Source organism: Acomys russatus, chromosome 18 (assembly GCF_903995435.1).
Source record: "Acomys russatus chromosome 18, mAcoRus1.1, whole genome shotgun sequence".
Classification (NCBI taxonomy): domain Eukaryota; kingdom Metazoa; phylum Chordata; class Mammalia; order Rodentia; family Muridae; genus Acomys; species Acomys russatus.
The window spans coordinates 27,314,096-27,336,679 of record NC_067154.1 but is presented as its reverse complement, the minus strand read 5'-3'; the positions used below and the strand labels follow the sequence as shown (position 1 = coordinate 27,336,679).

The 22,584-nt window shown below is 36.5% G+C and overlaps 1 non-coding gene across 1 annotated transcript; it reads right to left on the bottom strand.

Moving 5' to 3' along the window:
- Positions 1 to 3,580: 3,580 nt before the first annotated feature.
- LOC127202423 (U6 spliceosomal RNA) lies at positions 3,581 to 3,687 on the bottom strand. Its single transcript, XR_007832303.1, has one exon. It is a non-coding gene; the product is annotated as a U6 spliceosomal RNA (small nuclear RNA).
- Between the last annotated feature and the right edge of the window lie 18,897 nt (positions 3,688 to 22,584).

Genomic DNA, 22,584 nt, shown 5'->3' with positions numbered 1-22,584 from the left:
CAATTGGGTTCTTTGGTTTGGTGGTGTTTCATTTCTTGAGTTCTTTATATATTTTGGATATTAGGCCTTTGTTAGATGTAGGGTTGGTGAAGATTTTTTCCCAGTTTGTAGGCTGTCACTTTGTTCTCTTGACAGTGTCACCTGCCTTACAGAAGCTTCTCAGCCTCATGAGGTCCCATTTAATAACTGTTGACATTAAGGCCTGGGCTGTTGGTGTTCTGTTCAGGAAGTTGTCTCCTGTGCCAATATGTTCCAGGCTCTTCCCCACTTTTTCTTCTAAGTGACTTAGTGTCTCTGGTTTTATGTTGAGGTCTTTAATCCACTTGGATTTGAGTTTTGTGCAAGGTGACAAATATGGGTCCAGTTGCATTTTTTTACACACAGACCTCCAGTTAGACCAGCACCATTTGTTGAAGACACTATCCTTTTTCCATTGAATGGATTTGGCTTCTTTGTCAAAAATCAAGTGACCATATGTGTGTGGATTCATATCTGGGTCTTCAATTCGATTCCACTGATCAACCAGCCTGTTCCTGTGCCACTACCAAGCTGTTTTAATTACTATTGCTTTACAGTACAGTTTGCGATCGGGTATGGAGATTCCTCCAAAGCACCTTTTATTGTACAAGATTGTTTTAGCTATTCTGGGTTTTTTGTTTTTCCATATGAAGTTCAGAATTGAACTTTCAATGTCTTTAAAAAATTGTGTAGGTATTTTGATAGGGATTGCATTGAATCTGTAGATTGCTTTTGGTAGGCTGGCCATTTTTACTATGTTAATTCTCCCGATCCATGAGCAAGGAAGATCATTCCATCTTCTCAGGTCATCTTCAATCTCTTTCTTCAGAGATTTGAAATTTTTTTCAAAAAGTCCTTCACTTGCTTAGTTAGAGTGACTCCTAGATATTTTATATTGCTTGTGGCTAATGTGAAGGGTGTGGTTTTCCTAATTTCTTCCTCTGCAAGCTTGTCATTTGTGTATAGGAAGGCTAGAGACTTTTTTGACTTAATTTTGTATCCAGCTAATTTGCTGAAGGTGTTTATCAGCTGTAGGAGTTTTCTGGTGGAATTTTGAGGGTCACTTATGTACACTATCATATCATCTGCAAATAGGGATAATTTGACTTCCTCCTTTCCCATTTGGATATCCTTGATCTCCTTTTGTTGTCTTAATGCTCTGGCTAGAACTTCGAGTACTATATTGAAGAGATATGGAGAGAGTGGGCAGCCTTGCCTTGTTCCCGATTTTAGAGGAATTTCCTTGAGTATCTTACCATTTACTTTGATTTTGGCTATTGGCTTGCTGTATATAGCCTTTATTATGTTGAGGAAAGTGCCTTGTATCCCCGATCTCTCTAAAACTTTAAACATGAATGGGTGTTGGTTTTATCAAATGCTTTCTCTGCATCTAAAGAGATGATCATGTGGTTTTTTTATTTTCAGTTTGTTTCTATGGTGGATTACATTGATGGATTTCCATATATTAAACCATCCCTGCATGCCTGGAATGAAGCCTACTTTGTCATTATGAATGATATCTTTGATGTGTTCTTGTATTCGTTTTACAAGTATTTTATTTAGTATTTTTGCATCTATGTTCATAAGAGAAATTGGTCTGAAATTCTCTTTCTTTGTTGAGTCTTTGTGAGGTTTAGGTATCAATGAGACTATGGCCTCATAGAATGAATTTGGTAATGTTCCATCCATTTCTATCTTTTGGAGTAGCTTGAATAGTATTGGTATTAGCTCGCCATTGATGGTCTGGTAGAATTCTGCACTGAAACCATCTGGCTCTGGCCTTTTTTTGGTTGGGAGACTATCAATGATTGCTTCTATTTCTGTAGGGGAGATTGGACTATTTAGCTTGTTTATCTGTTCTTCACTTAACTTTGCCAAGTGAAAATGATGAAGAAAATCGTCCATTTCCCTTTGATTTTCAAATTTTGTGGCATATATGCCTTCAAAGTAGGATCTTAGGATTCTTTGTATTTCTTCAGTGTCTGTTGTTATGTCTCCCTTTTCATTTCTGATTTTGTTAATTTCAATACTGTCTATGCCTTTTCGTTTGTTTGGCTAATGGTCTGTCTATCTTGTTGATTTTCTCAAAGAACCAGCTCTTGGTTTGGTTGATTCTTTGGACTGTTTTCTTAGTTTCTAATTTGTTAATTCCAGCCCCAAGTTTGATTATTTCCAGACGTCTACTCCTCTTGGGTGTTTTGCTACTTTTTTTTTTCTAGTGCTTCCAGTTGTGTCGTTAAGATGCTTATGTGCAATGTTTCCAATTTCTTTTTAAAGGCACTTAGTGCTATGAATTTTCTTCTTAGCACTGCTTTCAATGTATCCCACACATTTGGGTATGTTGTTTCTTCATTTTCATTGAATTTCAGAAACTGCTTGATTTCTTTCTTTATTTCTTCCCTGACCCAGGTGTCATTTAGCAGAGAGTTGTTTAGTTTCCACGTACGTGTAGGCTTTTTGTTATTTCTGTTGTTGTTGAATTGCAGCCTAAGTGCATGGTGAGCTGATAAGATACAAGGTATTATTTCAATCCTCTTGTATCTGTTGAGGCTTGCTTTGTGACCTATGGTGTGATCAAATTTGGAGAGGGTTCCATGGGGTGCAGAGAAGAAGGTGTATTCTTTCTTGTTTGGGTGAAAGGTTCTATAGATATCTGTTAGATCCATTAGACCCATGACATTGGTTAATGATGTTATTTGTCGGCGTAGTTTCTGTTTCAATGACTTATCCTTCAGTTAGAGTGGGGTGTTGAAGTCTCCCACTATTATTGTGTGGGGATTGATGTGTGACTTAAGCCTTTTTAGCAGATCTTTTACAAATGTGGCTGCCCTTGTATTGGGAGCATTGATGTTCAGAATTGTGATGTCATCTTGGTTGTCTTTATCTTTGATGAGTATGAAGTGTCCGTCCTCATCCCTTTGATTAATTTTGGTTGGAAGTATATTTTGTTCGATATTAAAATGGCTATGCCTGCTTGCTTCTTGTGACCATTTGCTTGGAATATTTTTTTCCAATCTTTTACCCTGAGGTAATGCCTTTCATTATGGGTGAGATGTGTTTCTTGAATGCAGAAGAATGTTGGATCTTGTTTATGCACCCATTCAGTTAGTCTGTGTCTTTTTATTGGAGAATTGAGGCCATTGATGTTGAGAGATATTAATGACCAGTGACTGTTAAGAGTCTTAATTTTGATGTTGTTTCCAGTCGAGAATTTGTGTAGTTGTGTTTTTGCCATGGTATAGTTATCTATTTCCTGGGTAGTTTTGGTTGTAGCTTGACCCTTTGGGATGGAGTTTTCCTTCTAGTACCTTCTGTAAAGCTGGATTTGTGGATAGGTACTGTTTGAATTTGTTTTTGTCATGGAATATCTTGTTTTCTCCATCAATGGTTATTGATAGTTTTGCTGGGTAAAGTAGTCTGGCCTGGCATCTATGGTCTCTTAGGGTGTGCAGGATCTCTGTCCAGGCCGTTCTGGCTTTTATGGTCTCTGCTGAGAAGTTGGGTTTAATTCTGATAGGTTTGCCATTAAATGGTATTTGCCCATTTTCCCCTTGCAGCTTTTAAAAATATAGAACGCTTCACGAATTTGCGTGTCATCCTTGAGCAGGGTCCATGCTAATCTTCTCTGTATCGTTCCAATTTTAGTATATGTGCTGCCAAAGCAAGCACTAATTTTACTTTCTTTTTACAGCTGTCACTCACTAGCTACATGGTTATAAGCAGACAAGATATGCAATAATACAAAAAGCAGTGTTATTGCTACATGAACGTGGCTATTGCTGACACCCTGAAACAGTATCTTTATCCCTTCAAAACCTGTATTTTCCTCTACAGTATTAAAAGGTAAGTTACTCAAAATGACCAAGCCTGGTGGATACCACCTGTAGGCTTTGAGCTTTTTCAAATCTACTTTATTTATGGTTCTTAATGCTTATACTCCTCTTCCAACCTACCTACCCTAGATAGGAGAGAAAAGAAGTTAATGGGGACAAGAGAGGTAGACCTTTTTAGACCCAGTTTCTTGATAAACATAAGCACAATAATTCTGAAGAAAATACTATTGAAAAATATGAGAAAACACTAAGATGATTATAGACTGGCAGTGGTGGCTCATGAACATGATCTAGAGGATGGAAAACAGGCAGAACAATTGTTATGAGGTGGTCAGTCAATAATGTATGGCAAGTTCTGACCAATCAGAGCTATATTATAACAAACTCATATAATAGTTTTCTAAAAGGTCATCTAAAACTGTCAACTTGGTTTCATTCCACAGTTCGCAGAGATCCTATTTTGGGCAATAACTAAAAATAAGTAAATACAATACAACATATAAATAAATTTAAATGTAAGATGGCATGATCATATTAATAAATACAGAAAACTATTTAACTTACTTTAATATACATTTTAATATTATAAAAATCACTAGTTTATACAAACCATCTACATGGTTAGTGAAATCTCTGTCAAAATCCTAATAATATAAACTGACCCAAATGTAAAATTTTATGGAATATTAAAGAAAAAGGAAGTAACATGAAACATTGAGAGATGGAATTTCGTGAAGTGAAGTGTCTGAGTGGAAGAACAAATGAAGACTTAGCTGACAGATGATTCATATTCAGAATGTTTACTGAACTGCAGAAAAATTTTACATCAGAAACAAAATTATTCAACCAATGCAAGGTCACACATAGTTTATATGCTATTTTCTAAAGAAAAACACCAGTAGTTTTAAAAGTACTTAATGCACTAACCATAAAATAACCATGAATTAAGACTACACTGATATTCTATCCTACCCTAGTCAAACAAACTAACATCAAGAAAGCAAATCAACTGAGGTGTTGGTGAGGATGTGGGGCAGACAGGAATGAAAGCTGGCCAAAACCAAAGTTACTGGGGGAAAGAGTACATTCCTAAAGCAAAGTACAGTGGAGCACATCAGCACTCTAGCACTTAGGAGGACAAAGTAAAAGGATCAGAAAGTCAAGGATACCTTTGGCTATATAATATCATTAAGGCCAGCCTGGAATACATGAGACTGAGGAACGCACACACATGGGGGGTTGGGGGTGGAAAGCTCTCTTTCGTGTGTATATTTTCCTCCACTACCTCTCACCCCTGTCTTCCTCTACCCCTTTTATAACTCCTCTTTCTCCTCCTCCTCCTGCTCCTCCTCCTCCTCCTATTCCTTCTCCTTACCCTCCTTCATTTAAAAACAAACAAAGCATCACATTGTCACCCAAATGGTTTCAGAGTTGCTGCTCTCCTATCTTACCTTCCAGACTTCTTAGTTTGCAGGTATGACAAATTCACATATTCTTGATTCCAGTGTAATACAAATATCCTTTAAACCAAAATCATGACAAGAAACTGGGAACTTACATTTTATTGAGTACAACCATCAACATGGTCTTTAAATAGAGGTGTAGTAGACTCAAATCTCATTAATAAAACACAGTAGCCAGGAATGACAAAATGTCAACTTTTATAATTTAAGTTTTCTTCAGGGAAATAATTTACAAGTCATTACTAAAGCTAAGGGGTGAAAATATTGCCAAAAAATAGGAGAAATCCTATTTTTTAAATAATAAAGAGTATTTGTCAATCAGTATGTGGGAAAGGTGACTAAATTAAAAGATCAAATAAGGCAGGATATAATTAAATGCAAAATAAACAATGCAATACTTTTCACCTTTTGTTTTGGCATGGATTAAAAATATGGTATAATAGCATATAACTGAGGATAGAAGAGCACAACCACTTCAGGCATTGTTTATATGAGTAAGAATGGGTCAGTTCTTTTTTAGAGCAACATAGAAATACAAAACGCATACACACAGCCCTAGAAATTACATTATAAGAATATAATTTTAAATATGAGTGCAGAAAATGCATGTAATTATATATAAATTAGTATATCAGCTATTACAGTCAGGGACTGAAAAAATAGTATGGATCCATTAACCAGATACTGGGTTAGCACATAGTGGTATACTTAAAATAATGTGCAGTTATTTTTTTTAAAGGTATAAGCTATGGCATAAAATAAAACATTTAAAAATATCAATGGATTTTAGAAATATATCCCAGGTAGGGAAAACCTCTATTCCATTTTTAATAAGGCCAAAATAGTAATATCTTTTCACTGCTATTTTTAAAGAATTCTTTCTGCTCAGCATGGTGGCAACAAGGAGGTGTATCACTGTGAGTTCATTGCCAACCTGGTCTACAAAATGAGTCTAAGAGAGTCAGAGCTACACAGAAAAACCAAAAACCAAAAACCAAAACTAACAAACAAAAACAAAAAAAGAAAGAAAGAAAAAGAAAAAAGTCTTTCTATTTTAATTTCTTTACAAATCAATGGAAGTTTCCCCTCCCTCTTCTCCTCCCAGTCCCTTCATCCTATGTCCTCTCTGATGACCCCAGACACTCCCTTTTCTCTCTTCAGGAAAGTGCAGGCTTCTCATGGATATCAACTAAATACAGCATATCAGGTTTTAGTTAGACTACACATCTCTCCTCATATTAAGGTTGGGCAAGGCAATCCTGAATGGGGAAACTGAATTCCAAGGCTGACAAGAGTCAGAGACAGCCCCTGCTTCCACTGTTATGATCCCCACAAGAAGACCAAGCTACACAACTGTAACTTACATCCAAATGGTGTAGGTCAGTTCTGTGCAGGCTCCCTTGTTGTAAGTTGAGTCTCTGTGAGTCCCTGAGTCCAGTTTGGTTCTGTGGGTGTTCTTGTGGTGCCCTTAACTCCTCTGAGTCTACAGTACTTCGTCTCCCATTCTGAAGGATTCCCAGAACCTTGCCTAATGTTTAGCTGTGGGTTGCTACGTCTGTTTCCATCAGTTGCTAAATAAAGCCTCTCTGATCATAACTGGACTAGAATCCAATTTATAACTATACAGACTATTATTAGGCATCATTTCATTGACTTTTCCCCTCAGTCCTATTCTAGGTTTCTGGACTACCCAGCCTCTGGGTCCTGACCCCCCAGGGACTGTCAGAGCTGGACTCCTTCTCATGGCATTGGTCTCAGTCTGGAACAATCATTGGTTGGTCACTCCCACAATTCCTGTGCTACCTTTGTCATAGAACATCTTGTTCACTGACATTTTTAATATGTTTTTAACATTATAAACACTATTGAAATGAACATCTTTGGACCAAACAAAATAAGAGGAGTATCAATGGAAAAACATATTCTATGTATGCATATGATCTTCAGAGTCTATATTAAGCTATTAGAATCTGCTCCTTATCTAACAGAAGACTTATAGCTCTGCATTTTTAGTAGAAAGAAGGTTTGTGTAATAATACAAGCACACATCTATGTCTGGCAAACGAAACAATGATACTTCTTGTCTCTGACAATGGATGTTAAAGAGAAAATGTTGTAGTACGTGATAGGTGACATGCAAAATTCCAGGTTTTAGTTGTATGTCATATTTTCCATATACTTCAATATTGTTTCAGTGAAGACATGAAATAAATAAAAGACAATGGAAAATTTTAATCAGAAATTAAATAATGGAAGACATACTACAATATAAGAATTTTGGGACTATTCTTCTTTGGCTGTGAATATTAAACCTTTCTCCAAAGCTTTAAAGAGTACTTTTCATTTTTTTTTTTTTTTTTTTTTTTTTTTTTTTTTTTTTTATCTTCTATGGAAATACAATGTTTCAGAGCAAAGAAATTTTTGGCTTTGAAGTTCCAGACTCAGTGTACAAATCACAGCTCTGTTGAAGTTATATGATCTCTGTAAAAATTATTTAATTCATACTCTCACTGCATCCTCTTTAGTTACCTACAATTTTAAAGAACTATATGCATGAAATAAGATGAATCAAATTGTGTAAAGCTCTTAGCAGCCTGTGAAATTTTGCACAATTCACCATGGTTCTTGCGTATGAAAAGTTTTTGAGACATGACAAACCTTTGCTTTCTATTCACATTTTTCCCTTTGTCTACATGGCTCTTTAGAGTTCAGACAGTGTAGCCTTGTAGCTGAGTTCCACCAGATCATAAAAGTCACATCCTCTAATCAAAGTGGCTTCCTTTCCTGGACATAGGAAGTAGACAAAATACAGGCATATAGCTAACAGAAGAACAATTCTGAGTTGGTTAATGTACCAATATAATTCCTCAATTGTCACACAAAATGTCAAATGTGGTCTAATTTGGATATAATCCCCTTGTCAGCCATTTGACATTTTAAACAGTAACTTAAGTGATTTTGCTTTGATAAAAGTTGTCCATTAGAACTTTACACTCAGGTACACATGTGCTACTCAGAAACTGATCCCACACATGTAAGTTTTGGCAGGATGCTATAACTTTGGAAGAGTGTTACAGCCATAGCCCAGCAAAGTTAGATTCTAAAAAATCCATACAGCACCAATTTTTAATTTTAAAAGTTTCATATTGTTTTACTTTATCATAAATGTATATTTTAACAATAATGAGATGACTGTCCAAAAATGCCTCTGTTTACACAAGAGTGTAAGATTAACAGCTGCATGTGCAAAGAGAACAGCAAAGTATTTGTTTGTTTATTGAAAAATATATTCCTCTTTCATAATACACCCTGACCACCGCTTTCCTCCCTCTACCCCTCCCAGCTTTCCCTACTGCAGAAATCCTCTTCACCTCAGTTTCCCTTCAGAATAGACAGGCTTCCAGCATACAACAAAACAAAATGCAAGACAAGAAAATACCTTCATATTGGAGCTGGACAAGGAAACCCAACAGGAGAAAAAAAAATCCGAAGAACAGGCCAAAAACATCAGAGAATTACCCGATCCTACTGTTAGGAGTCCCATAAAAACAGGAAACAAACAGCCATAATACATATGCGTAGGACCTGGTGATGACCTTTGTAGGCCCTGTGCTTGTGTCTTAAAAATTTGTGAGCTTTTATGTGCTCTCCTCAGTGGATTCAATGGGTCAAGTTTTCCTGGTGTTCTCTACTCATTCTGACTCCTCTAATCTTTCCTCCTCCTCTTCCTCAAGGTTTTCCTTCTCCAAAGAAAGGAACTTAATGGAGACCTCAATTTACACACTCTGCATAATGTCTGGCTACCTCTCTGATGATCACTGGACAAGGCACAAATTGTGAGTATAGCAGAATATTATTAATAAACATTTCAGTTTTCTTTCTTTCTTTCTTATTTATTTATTTATTTATTTATTTATTTATTTATTTATTATTTTCTGCCAGTGATGATTGGTTCTACCCTAAGTCATTAGTTCTCTGGCCTATCCAGTCTCTGGTTCCTGACTATCCACACAATGATTTAGGGATCTCGACAATCTCACCAAACAGATCAACCAAATGTAACAGAGTCCAACCAGTGGAAGCATTTCAAGGCTACAAAAGATGGCCAGTTCAGCTTCATTACTAAAAGTTCTCTCTAGGGTCCACTCATGGACTCCCAGATATTTCCACTGCACTATGTTTTTACATAATTTACTAAAAGCCCCTCCACCACCCAAGCTGTGTTTTTTCACATTCCCCCTCTCTCTTCTTCACCACTTGATTCCTACTGCTCTTGTCCCCTACTGCTTCTGCCACTCCATCAGAAAATCTATTTTATTTCCCCATCTTAGGGAAGTTCACATGCCCCCATAGACCTCCCCTCTTTACCAGACCTCTCTGGGTCGGTACATTGTATTTTGTTTATCCTTTACTAAACAGCTAACATCTACTTATAAGTGATTACATTAAATATTTTTCTTTTGGGTCTGGGTTACATCACTCAAAATGATTTTTTTTTTCTAATTGTGTTCTTTTGTCTGCAAATTTCATGATGTTATTTTTTTTAACATTAGCTGAGTAATACTTACCTATGTAAATGTACCACATATTTTTTTAGTAATTCTTTAGATTAGAATACGTAGGTATTTCCAGTTTGGGGATATTATTAATAAAGCCAAAAGGAACATAGTTGCACAAGGGTCATTGTGTTAGGGTGGAGCATCATTCAGGTATAATACCTAATAGTTGTATATCTGGGTCTTAAGGTAGATTGATCCTAATTTTCTGAGGACCCACTATATAGATTTCTACGGTGGCTGTACATGTTTGCATTCCCACTAGCAACAGAGGAGTGTTCCTCTTATTTGGGATCCTAACCAGCATGAGATATCTATTGTGTTGTGTAGAATGCGTAAGACGGAACTCAAAATAGTTTTGTTTTGCATTTCCCTGATGGCTAAGGGTGAAGATTTCTGGTATCTAGTTTCTTGAGTTCTTTGCATATTTTGAATAGTAGTCGTCTATCAGATGTGTACTCAATACATTTTTTCCATCCTAAACATGGCTGTTTTGTTGACTTGATGGTGTCTTTTGCCTTCCAAAAAAGTTTCTGTTTCATGAAGTCCCATGTGTTAGTTTTCAGCCTTAGTGCCTGTACTATAAGTGTTCTGTTCAGGAGGTTGTCTCCTTTACCAATGTGTTCAAGACTAGTCTGCAGTTTCTTTCCTATCAGTCTCAGTATGCCTTGTTTTATGTTGAATACAACAGCAATTTAAAACAGCAAAAAGCCTTAAGTGATCTCACATTTTTATAGTGTTGTTATTTCCACATACAGCTTCAGAAGATGCTTTAGCAAGATCTGAATATCATAAGCTGAGCTAAAGCCATGCTTGATGCTGAGTGCTGAGTATTCCCAGAAGAATAACATAGAGTGGATAGAGGATTAGGAAAATGTTTCAGAAGGAACTTTAGCAGGCTTGATCTTTAAAGACATTCATTTATATCCCACGGAATACTCAACAATAGCATGCTACAACTGCCTACACGGAGGGGCTGAAAGTTTTGAATATGGAAAGAAGGTTTTGGAGGCTCTAACTTTAAAGTAGAATATTAGCTTGGATTTGGTCAGCCCAACGTAATAGCATCAACTCTTCAAAGAAAAATCAACTTTGTATCTTAGGGGGTAACAATAAGGATAACATATGAATAAATTATAATAAATAAAAAATGAAAAAAGAAAAATTTAAAAATAAAAATAAACATAATTCCCTATGTCTTGGGCGAAAGACAGTGGCTACAGAAGAAAAGGACAAGCATAAAGTGACAAATCTGAGAATGGAAGACTGAGAAGGATTTACGTGTCATTTCTTGCTCTGAGATGTACAAGACCATATGTATAATATAGTGCTATAGTGCTTGAGGTGCACCCCATCTGATGGGAATTTAAGTTAGAAGAGGCTTCTAACAGCAGCATGAAGGAGGTTTAGAGTATGTTCTGACCTCTGCAGGGGGATGTGGAGAGCTGATACCTTGATCTTAATTCTATGAACCTTAGGGATTGAAGGAAGTTACAAGGTGCCCAGATCTCTGGCCTACATAAACTGTGAGATATCAAATTTGTGTCATTTTAAAGTACCAAGGATACTTTTTTTTAAATTACAGAAACTATAAAATACTAATACAATCCTCTGGCATTAATTTTCTCATCCATGGAGACTCTTATAATGAGAAGTAGCAGGATATTTGGAGAGTATAGAAAAGAAGGAGGGCAAGTCAAACAATCAAAGAGTGAAAAATGAAATACGAATATATTTGAAAGACTATTAATTGCTCATCCTCATCCTCTCATGGTCCTGTCATTGTATAACTCTTCCTGAACTAAAGTATTACAGAGAACCTTCACTTGAGCACAAACTTCTGAGTATAACATACAGAGATTTACATTAAAAATGTCAAGCCTTGTTTGACTTCTAGTACAAATTTAGTGTGCTTCCAAATCTCATTTCACAAAACAATTTTTTAATTACTTAGATTTGTCTGGTATCCATATGCATTATATAATTCATGTCTGTCATCTCTATGTTTGTATATTTATTATTGTACTAAAAAGTCCCATCCTCAAAGTGTTTCTATATTAGGAAAGTGCTAAGCAACCATGTGTTCATGCGCGCGTGCGCACGCACACACACACACACACACACACACACACGCACACACACACACACACACCAGAGAGAAAGACATTGACAAAGACAGAGACAGAGAGAAGTAGGAAGAGAAAGAGAGGAGAGAGAGACAGACTGAGAAAGAGAGACACACACAGAGCAAGAAACAGAGACATAGAAACAGAGGCAAAAAGAATCATAAATGAAGCAATACATGTCACTGGGGGATGCCCATTGCAGAAAATGTTATAAGTGAAACAAGCTTAAATGCTGTTATGGTTCATAATTGGAGACCTGAAGATGATCCAATGACAACAGCAAGAAAACTGGTGTGGAAAGAGACAAGCTGTGCTTGTTGACTCTTCTGGTTGTAGCTCCTTCAGACTTACTGGCTGCTGTAAGTCCACAAGCGCCAGTAATTTGGAGCTTTCACTTAAAATCCTACTCTGCTAAAGTTGTAGAGGTTTTAAGCTTTTTTTCTAGGTCAGAGATGTCGTATGACTAACTTTCATGTGGATTTTCACTTCTGTGCTTCTTGAGCATGTCTATGTACTTAATGTGTATTCTTGTTTGTGTTTAAATTGTGAAATCAGAGTCATGACAACTGCTTTGAAGGCAGTTCAGCATCCATCTGAATGATTTGACCATGCCTATAGAAATCCTTTTTTTTGTTTTTTTTTGTTTTTTTTGTTTCTTCTGCACTGACTTTTCTTTTTTGAAAAGAGAGAGTCATGCTACTAGCAAATGATAGTCTTACTCCTCCATCCAGCTCAGACTTTGGTGACATGGGTAAGCATTCTGCTCATTGCATGAATCACTGCTCTGTACTTCCATTACACTGTGATGGAAAACTATAAGAATTCATTTCAACATATCAACAGAAATAGCCAAGTCATCTCTTTGTTAAACTTTCTTTTGCAATGATCTGTAACTATGTTTGTATCCTGAGTTTTCTCGGCGTTTTGAGTAGGAAAAAGGAATGCCTTTTAAAACGTCTAAAAGCAAGAACTTCTCCACATACGTTAGCTATGAGTGTTGAAGTTAGTATGAAATCCAGTAGTGATTACTTGTATTAATTCATAAAATAGCATTTACTATCCATATTATAAATTCAACGGCTTACTGAACATCAATAGGAAAAGAAAACCAAAGTAAATGACATAAATTTAGCTTTCTCTGGATTATTCGCAGGTTTAAAATTAGGAAATAATAACCAGATAAAAGAATATAGTAATTTGTAAACCTTTATTGCATGAACAGCACGATAGTCTTCGTGTGAAGTACATATAACTTTCTTCCAGGTTGAAATTTGAGTTTTAACTGTTACTATTTTCTTTGAGAAGGAAAAAGTCACTTCACATAATTTACTCTTGTATTCCTGTAAGATGGTCACATTATTAATACTAAAAGCCCTGTTTTTGCGTTGTTCTTTCCTATAGAGCACTAATACAGATTTCAGTTTTATTGTCTGCAAAGTTTATAAGTAAATGATATGGAGACTCTATATTAAATTTTTATGTAATCATAGCACCACTTTAGTCAAATGCCATTTTATTTAGGTATTCTTTGATCCTCTCTTCATTTCTCACTGCACAGTGAGAGTCAATTCCATTTCAGAGGACCAGTCATCCTAAAATGTGTCTCTTTCTTCCAGTAACTCCACATTCTTTCATGATCAATATTTAAATATTTAGGTTCTTAGACATTACCCTGAATTTAGACATAAGATAATAGCATGCTAGAATCATTATCTTTGATTTAATTTGTAACTTCTTTGTTTTTGTTTTGCTGAAAAAAAAAACTACACTGTAAATGGTCTCTTTGCTTATTATTGTAGAGATTTATGCTTATACATGTAACAGCATTTCATACTTAGATATTCTTGGGTGTGTTGTTGTTTTAAAGAAACATCATCTAAATAATTTAGCAATAAATAATTTTTATACACCTCCTTTCTCCAAACTGTAGTCTGTTGTTGCTAATTAGGTGAATTTACAAAGAGTTACAGTCTGTAAATTTAATTGTGCTGGCCTTGCCTTTTAAAGTGATAAAGACTGTCATTATTCATAGCTATAATTGCTTTATGCTTAGTATTCTTCCTTTTTCTTGAGTTTGTTCAAATAATTTAAAAACTGAAACCCATCTCTCATCATTTAACATATATATAACTGCTTTTCAAAAAAATTGAAATGAATAGGTTCCTTCTTTATGCATCCCATGTCTCTCATGAAGGAAGTTTGAAAGCCTCACTGGGCATGAAGAATTCTAAATGCGGTTTTCTCTGATCTATTGTTTAGGAAGAATTGTCTTATTTCAGCAGATGAAGTTTCTTAATCAACGTAATAAAAATGATCTTCAATTCAAGGCACAATTACTGATAATTTAAATATATGTATTTAGAATTAAGAACAAGAGATACTTCACACAAAGGAAAAAGGCTAAATTCAAAAGGCACATGTTAACATGTCACCTGGCATGTTGACAACTTTGGACACGTGTCTTCAGAATTGGGTCAAGTTCATGTTACAGGCATTCTTAGCTTACAGCAGAATATTTCAAGAATCATTCTCACATCTAATGGAAAATATGGAAAGATGCCTGGGGAAAGAGATGACTCACATTAACCTGTGTGAAATGATCTAGAAGAAAAAGTGAATGTATTTATATTTCACAAATAATGTATAACTGGAGACTGAGATTCTGGATGTCTTTAGATTTAAGCTGAAAGAAACGCTTTGCTGATATAGTTGAGTATCTATATTTCAGAAATGCCCAGGTATATTTATCCCCACTTCATGCCCCAAAATGCATAACCATTAACAGACTTTCTTCTTCCTCCTTCTCCTATGTTCAGTCAACTGCTTCCCATCTCCCTTTTCTTCTTTCCTTTCACTTTTGATACAAAAGCTCTCATAAAGGGGTTGTTAGGACTGTAACTAATGTTAAAACAATCAATCAAGCAAACAAAAACCTATGTATGATAATTTAGACTTTATTTACAGACAACACTTGTTCTATGAAGAGCTTTGTAGGACTAGAATGTTATGACTATAGTCTTGATTTTTTTATTGTAACTTTTATATATGGATGTATGTGTTTTGGCTTAAGATAAAACGTTAGTGATTACTGGAGTCAGAGTTCACTTCAGGTTCTTCTGACGTCATTAAAATACCCTGATTCCCCCACATGAAACAAAAATTCCTCAGAGATATCTGAAGTCTCTAAAGGAAAGAGTTGTATATGTAAGTTGCCCTCTTTTCATGCCCTTTGCTAGAATAAGCTGCATAGGGTTTATGTCCTTGTTTGTGGGAATAAGCAGTTTTATGCTTTATCTCTGAGTATGTTTGTGAAAATTGAGATCTCTTTTATATTTTCTATAAAATTCATCATCTGACTCCAGTACTTGCACAATTAGAGTACATAGTACCCTCCTAATACGATTACACTGACTGGAAGGGAGAGAACACCTATGCCTTCCTGGGGTCTTAGCTATGCTTCCCTCTCCGTGTTTGTCAGTTATCACTGTCAAAGTGGAAGTGAGAATCTAGTGTTACTTGCACATCTTGTCTAATCTAGACTAATGGCCTTGCTGTTATTGGGAAATGGACACCAACCTAGAAAGCTGACTTTTCCCCAGATGAAGGAGGTGGATGTCTCAATGAATGAAAGCAGATTTAAAGAATGTTGGTCTGTCTCTTGATTCCTGTCACAGGTAAGATACATTGTCCAACTGTTTTCAGTTATAGAAATCAATATGTAGTTTACTCATATCTAATATGAAAGAGGTAGGGATTAAATAAACTCCTCAGAGAGAGCATATAAAAGGTGGTCAGACTTGGGCCATAGCAGTCAAGCCTTTGTGACCACTTTCATGCCTCTGTCTTGAGTAGCTGCCTGGACTTCCCTTTACGATGGATTGCAATTGAGACATTTAAACCAAATAAATTCTTTCTTCCCCAAGTTTCTATTGGTTATGAGGTTTTATCATAGTAATAGAAAATTAACTGTTACTGCACAATTTCATGTTATATTTTATTATATTTATTTGCCTTCATTAACTCATAAAGTCACATTTGTGCTACTCATATACTCTCAACTGAGCTATCAGGAGCCATAGTAAAAAATGTCACTGAGTCTCCCTTTCATTGCCACTATCTATTGTTAATTGTTCTGAAGCTATCTTTCTTCTCCATGATAGGATTTGTGTCTGCCTTTATCTTGACTAGGCATGGCGCATGTTGTTACAACCCAAAGAACAAATGATGTGTGATGTGGGAGGAAAAAGGATAAAGGAGGGAGTATAGAGATAAATAACTAAAACAATAGACCTTTGAAAAAGTCACATGGAAGCTTATTATTGAGGAAGCTTTCTAAAGTATATACATAGGTATAAGGATTTTAAGTGGAGTTATCCTATAATGGGGGAAGGGACCATTGTAGATATACAGCATATCAAATAAAAATATGTTACATATTTTGAAGTTGTTGGTTAGTGATGTCCTATTGACTCACAAACTTTACAAGTGATTGTTCTTGCTTTTAATTACTCTCTAGAACCTGATAGTAAGATCCTATCGCTGAAGTCATCATGTATTTAATTCACTAAACATTCAGAAATTTAGCCAGTACCAACATAGAAACCCATTCCTTCTTACAAATGTGTTATGCATGTAATCATTAATCTTTCACAACTATTAATTCTGTGAACTACAATAACAGCTTGCCTGGGAAGAAATGCCACACTTCAATGTTATGGGGTATGTAAGCAATCACTTTCTATTTGTATTGAAGGCCCCTTCCACAAAGCAGAACTCATGCCTTGTATGGCTATCAGTGATAAGATGAGTCATAGCCAGGCATGATGGTGCATGCCTTTAATCCCAGTAGTCCAGAGTCAGAGGCAGGTGGATCACTGTGAGTTCGAGGCCAGTCTGGTCTACTACGGAAGTCCAGGACAGCCAAGGCTACACAGAGAAACCCTGTCTCAAAAAAACCAAACAGAAATGAGTCATATGCCCTAGGGAAGAACCTACTATTGATATTTTAAGTAAGGATAGTATTAAAAAGACTTCTCAGTTCTTATCTTTATACCCCATATTAGTGAATCTCAACCCACACGAGAGAAGCTTCTTTTTAAAGAAGATAGTGATTAACACAAAGGCACACAACTGGTCAGTACATATGTAAACATTGCAAAGCAAAGCTATGAGAGGAGTTCAGATAGATGTATTCCTGTGCACGAGAGCAAACACCTGTCTCAATTGTTCTTTCTCTTTTTGCAATATAAAGTTTGCTGAATGTAAAAAAAAAAAAAAAAAAAAAAAAAAAGATCAGAAGACTATGGAGCAGTCAGCCCTAAGTGAGGCATCAATGTACCCCTTCCTTTAAAGACTCAGAGATCATTGCTGAAAAGAGGTCTGTAAGGATTTTAGGAGGTAGAGCTGATAGGTGATTGCATGCAAAATGTTTTGTTTTGTTTTGGGAGGGGTATTTTGTTTTGTGTTTGAGTCTTTTGTTTTTTTGTTTTTTTTTTTTTTTTCTGGACACAACATGTAAAATCATGGGTGCAGTTTTGTTTTGATTGCAGAAACAGTTGTTTGTGTTCAAAAGGAAGAGTATATTGTGGTGAGTAGATTCCTCTTGGTATCAAGTTGCTCCGTCTAAATTGCATTTCCATAAACAGAGCTGGTTACAAAGAAAGAGAGAGATAACATGGGCTTTGGATTCAGTTTTCTATGAATGTTTTTTTCTATGTTCTTCTGTTGATTTAGAAACCATGTAGCAACCAATTAGAGAAGTGTGCAAAACATGGCCCAAAGACAAATTGCCCATCTCAGGTGGCACAGAGCTTGCTTAGACCTTATTATTGGAAAAGAAAAACCCTAGAGAAAAAGAGACCAAGGGGTGAACTACTCAGTAATCTTGTCATGCACCCTCTGCCACACATTCATTAGAACACCAGATTTTTTAAAGCTGAGCACGTAGATTGCTACTTGCTGAAGGATATTGGTCAGTGAATGGGTATTGCTACAGCCTCTTTCTGAACTGGTTTAAACAATGAAAGGCTTGAGTGGACTAAAACCTATTGCAGATAAAGCAGAAGTTGGTAGATTTGGCCACATGCGCTAGACCATTTGTATCTTCTTTAGTGTATGTTCTCAGAGCTTTGGAAATAACTTCTGTTCATGTTTGTTGAGACTGCTGAATTCTCCAGAGAAGATATTATGACCTCTGTAATTAGAAATGACTCTGCAATGCCTTCTGCAATATTTAGGGTAAATTTGTGTTTAGCATGTTAATTATAAAATATTTTGTGGTATTTTTCATCTCCCAAACTCCCATGGTATAAGATAATACCATTTTATGGACAATTTGCAGATATTTTTCCTTTGTTTTCCATAACTCTGAATTGCATATAGTTAGGGAATGAAAAAGAGATTTTATGATTCGAAAAATTTTCCAGCTTGCAGCTGATCTCACAGTTTTTATCTCACTGATATGCCTCTTTTCACCTTTTTAGATAAGGAAAATAATTGAACTTATCTTATTTACATAAATTTATGCATGTGAACATTACTTTCACCTACATTGAAATTTATGCACACAATCAAAATGGTACAAGTTATTCAACTGTCTGTTATTGTGTATGAGCTGGGAATGTTATCCAAATATTTAATAATCTATGTGGCAGAGAAATCTCAATGATTATCTACACTTAACCTTTGCCAAAAGGCTTGTAAGATACACAATGGTTATCTGCAAAAATAAGCAAAGTATCTTCTCTAGTATGCTTAAATTCTGTCTTTCAGCTGCACACAGGAGCAAGGAAGTTGTTTATGGAATTTTTAATCAATTATTAGCAAAAATCAACCTGTTGCCAATGACATTTATACTGTTATTAAGCTGAGAATATATATATATATATGCTATGAAAGGATTAAAACCCTTTTTGAGTGCATTATATCAGAGAGGATAAATGTTATGCCATAGATTATGGAAGAGATTTAGACTAGCACATATAATATGAGTTTTAGTACCTCCCCTACCACTTTGCTAAAGGACTACCAACATGTATTTATCCAATATATGTATTTAGCTTCATTATTGAATATGAAATAATAAAGGTATAAATGTTCTGCTTCCCTGAATATTAATCCTTGTTCAGTTTCCTAAAAATCTTCCATATAAAAATTGAAAAAAAAAAAAAAAAAAACAAAGCAAGTTTTCATTGAAGCAACAAACCATAAACAATGCACACATGCTAACATAGGAGAAATAACTTTTTAATGCTTGGAATTGTCTGGAAACCTGTGGAACTAGAGTGCATAGAACATGAAATGACAGGGAGTTTTACGTGGATGAACTGAGGAGTCAACTTTTACCACTCTAGTTGGCAGCGCGAATTTGGGAGACTGGAGTTTCAAAATGAGGCTACCTCAAAATGAGGTAGACTAAAGTCTTATGCCAACTTTATTCAGAGGATCAAACAATTTATATTCTGAAGGTATTCAGGGGGTTAGACATAGTCTTTCTGAGTGAGCAAAGTTTACTTGAATTCAAGCTGTGTACAGTCACAAGGGCAATGTCACATGAGTTTAGGCCATACACATTCAAGAGGAAAATGGGTTTGGAAACATCATTCTGAATAATAATGGGCAAGTTGATCGGTAATCTAAAGTAAACCCAGTCCTATTTGTTACACTTGGCAGGGGCAGTAACACACATTTCAAGAAGAAGCTGTTATGGAAGAACAGAGGTAACAAGACTTGTCTTGTTTACTAACAGTTTTCTTACAAGCTCTTAGAAATCTGATACAGCTTAATTCATGCAACAGCCAACCAGTTGCAGATGCCAAAATGACCACAAAAAATATACTCTAAAATATCAGGAACCCTCTCTGAATTGCAAATTTGTAGAGGTAAGTTTTAACAGACCATAATAGCTAGTACATATGTCTAGGAACAATGGGACAATGTTTGTGGGAAAGTTTCTGTGAATGAAGAAGGCTAGATGCAATCTGAGTACAAAAGATACCAGTTTCTACCAAAAATGTAAGCATGCCTCTCTCTCCCTCTCCCTCTCCCTCTCTCCCTCTCTCTCTCTCTCTCTCTCTCTCTCTCTCTCTCTCTCTCTCTCTCTCTCTCTCTCTCTCTCTCTCTCTCCACTTTACATCCTGGTTGTAGCCCAATCTCTCTTCTCCTCCAGATTCAACATTCTCTCTCTCCCTTTTGCCGCCTCCTATAACACTCAAAAACGGGAGCCCTCCTCCACCAATCCATCACCCAGCCCAACATGAGGCCTTAAGACTGAGTGTATCCTTTTCCCCTGTGGTCTGGAAAGATAGCCCTGCTAGAGGGAAGTGATTGAAAAGCAGGCAATAGCTTTCTTGTCAGAGATAGCTCCTGCTCCTCTTACTATGGGACCCACATGAAACTAAGCTGCTCATTGTCTACATTTGTGTAGAGGGCCTATGCTCAGTCCTTTATTGATGCTTCAGTCTCTGTAGGCCCCCCGTGCCCAGTTAGTTGATTCTGTTGGCCTTCAGGCAGAGTTGCTGTCCTGTCCGGGTCCTTCTTTCCTTCCTGCCACTTCTCCACAAGGCTCCCTGTGCTCTGCCTAATGTTTGGCTATGAATCTCAGGATCTGTTTTGACCTGCTGCAGGGTGGAGCCTCTCAGAAGCTAACTATCCTAGGCTGTCATCTGCAAGCACAGCAGAGTATCATTAATACTATCAGGGGTTAGCTATCTTCCATGGAGTGGGTCTTAAGTTAAGCCAGGTATTGGATGGATATTCCCTCAATCTTTCCTCTAACTTTATCCCTGAGCATGTTGTAGACTGGGTAAATTTTGGGTTGAAATTGTTGTGGATGGATTAGTGTACCCTGTCTGCCCATAAGGTGGCCTCTTCAGTCTCCATGACACCGCCCCACCCTTTGCTACTAGGAGCCTTAGATAGTCATTCCCATACCTTTCCAGAAGCCTAGCCTGTTGTAAGTCTCCAGCTTGGCACAGTGATGTTCTTCCCCCAGTTACACTCCTCTCTCCAAGCCCTTGGACCTCCTACCCATGCTATCCCCATGGGTATCACAACCCTCATTTCCCTCCATACTCCGTCTCCTACCCTTATATAAAGTCATTACTATGCTTGAAATATGCCATACTATTTACACAACTACAGTAGAATTGTTTTAGCAGTTGGGTGTCCTGGTTAAAGGGTTTTTGTTTGGTTTGGTTTGGTTTTTGGTTTTTGTCAATGACACAAGTGTTTTCTGGCAAGAGAAACCTCCATTCAGAAAATATCTCCTGTGTTTGACATGTAAGGCAGTCAGGGGGCATTTTCTTATTTACTGGTTGCTGTAGGATGGCCAGTTCACCGTGGGTACTTCCACCCCTGTGCAGGCGGTACTCTGCTGTATAGGGAAGAAGACTGAACAATCAGTAAGCAGTGTCACTCTGTTGCTTCTGCTTCAGTTTCTGCCTCAAGATTCTTCCTTTGAGTTCCTGGCTTGGATTCCTTTGGTGATAGATTGGAGCCTGTAAGACGAATATACCCTTTTCTCTCCCCGAGGTACTTTTGATCATGTTGTTTAACACAGGATGGAATCTTAACTAGGACAATAAAACTTATCATGCTAAAATAATCTAATAACTTTATGCTGGTCTTCAAACATGCCTCAGACTTTGAGTTACCTGCAAATATGTGTAGCTCTGTTTCTGCAGTCACTTCTTTACTTTTATGAGTAAATTAGCTGAGCTTGTCTCCATAGGCCATGAGGACAATTGTCCTGCTTTTTTTATTTTGTATGTCAGAATTATATATGAGATTATTTTATATATTTTTTTTGTTTCAAAATCTATACATTCAGGAGAGCCTAACAACATATCATGACCCTCTTAGCATTCTCTGGAGTTGCGATTATCTTGCTGTTCTCCCCTTCCTCTGATCTTGAGTCCGCAGAAATTGCAGCGCATAAGAAACCAGGTGTTCTGCCAAAACCAAGTACCAGTACCTGGCCAGCAGTTCATGTTGCTGTGCAAGGATAAAAATGTCTCTGATGAGGAAGCAACATTAATTTGGGAAAAATACAAAAAATTTTCCATTACTAATTTTTTCAATGGGTTATGATTTATAAATGGCATATGAAAATCATGAGACATGTGGGAAAGAAATTCCCAGGCCTGAACTGTTAATTAAGCAAAAGGAAAAAAACAAAACCCTATGGCTTGTAAATTTAAAGAGAAGGCTTGGGTAGATATACAACATTAGTGTGTTCCCTGGAAAGGCAAAGCAGCTTGTGTTAGTGATTTGACTTTTGTGGAAAGATTACCTGTCACAGATAACAGACTTTGGAATTGTCATACTAAAGAGGAAAAGATTAGGATTCTATAACAGATTCCTTCCTAGGCACCAAGCTCAGCTTGAAAGATTGACCACAAGTTGAGCTTATGTCTACTACCTCTCTACAAATAAACAGCCAAAGAGTACAAATGTCTAGATAAAAGAAAAACCCAAAGGCTGTGCCCTTTGGCCAAAACCAAAACCAGCTGAAGAGTTCAAACATTGAAATTAATAAGAAATAAGATGATTCCTTAAAAACTAAATGAAAAAACTGAGGTTTGTCTTC